Here is a 1,445-nt window from a genome sequence, read left to right on the forward strand (position 1 = left end):
TTTTTTCCATCTGCTCTCTTGCAGCTTCATGCCTTCACATTTTTTCTGTGAAAAAAATAAATAAATAAATTTGCAAGACCTCAAGAAATAAAGTGCTGATTTTGTATTCACACAACTCTGATGTACCTGCTGCACCACTCTACCTGCACAGCGTCAGCTTTTTGTGCTGAATTCACACTGCTGGGAAGAAGAAGAAGAAGAAGAAGAAGAAGAAAATACACAATTCTTCTCCTTTAGATGTATGTGGATGCAAACCACACGTTTTAACTCTAGTTCTAAAGTGGGACTTGTTGGCTATGAATTTTTGGGCAAAGTCAGATATTTTTTTTTGTGAACAGTAACCCGACAACCGCATCAAACCGCTCTACTCCCCTGACTCTGCCGTCGAGTCTTTGGAGGGAGATGAGACAGAAAAGTACGAGCTGATGTCGGTGGGTTTATGCASTGACTGCAAAGGATTTTTCACAAAACTTGTTGATTTTGTTTGACTTTGAATGGGCGCGCTTAAAGTAATGCTAAAATGCTGCAGATTAGCGAGCCATACGTGATTTTACATTTCGACTGAATGTGCCAAAAACACAAAACACACGGAAACTAGTAAAATTCTTGTTACTTTTTTATTTCTAAGTTGTTTCCKTTCAGGTTTTCCCTCTGTAACGTCGCTTCAGTGGCCAAGAAAGAAATCATACAACCATATTTAAGCCTTAAATCCATGGTTTTCAACCAATGGGATTACACAAGAACTACAAACCTGTACCAGTGGCCTTAAAATGGCATTCCTCATCACATTAAAAACACAAATACTAATCCATGTTCAGCATTGCGGCAAATAAATGAGCCGAGCTGGTGAGGCTTAAAGGAACGTCCCATTGAAAATGTGCAACACTTAGTTTTCTGTCGCAGAAAACTGAACGGGGAGGCAGTGTTTTTGTTTACTTTTCATTTCAGTTCCACATTGTCAAGGGAGACTATGTTAATCCTCACATTTCTGTTGTCAAGAGTCCATGAAATAGGAAATAGGGGCGGGGGGGGGGTTGCTCTGAAATCTGCTGCAAAGGGTCATCACACGAGAGGTAATCAAGACTTACTTTTGCCCTTCGGGAATTGAGGAAACTCTTCACTCGCTGTTTACACATTGTTACCCTTCGGTGTGAGGAATAATAATAAATAAGACGSCGTATTTACAGAAGGCAGATACGGACGAACCCGTGGGGGATTCGGACTCATTGTGTTTGCTTTCCGTCCTGTCGTACATTTCAAGTGGCAAACATCTAATTAAATTTACAATTGCGGTTGGCGCGCGCACGGTTGCCCTCTTGACCCGGTGCGTCACGGAGAGCGAGCGTCTGGGGAGGCTGAGTGGCGGAGAGAGAACCTCTCACCTCCAGGTCTGAGGCCTCTGTCATGTTGAATCCATGTATTTGTGACACATGCTGACAAAATGC

Source organism: Poecilia reticulata, linkage group LG13 (genome assembly GCF_000633615.1).
Source record: "Poecilia reticulata strain Guanapo linkage group LG13, Guppy_female_1.0+MT, whole genome shotgun sequence".
Taxonomy (NCBI): Eukaryota; Metazoa; Chordata; class Actinopteri; order Cyprinodontiformes; family Poeciliidae; genus Poecilia; species Poecilia reticulata.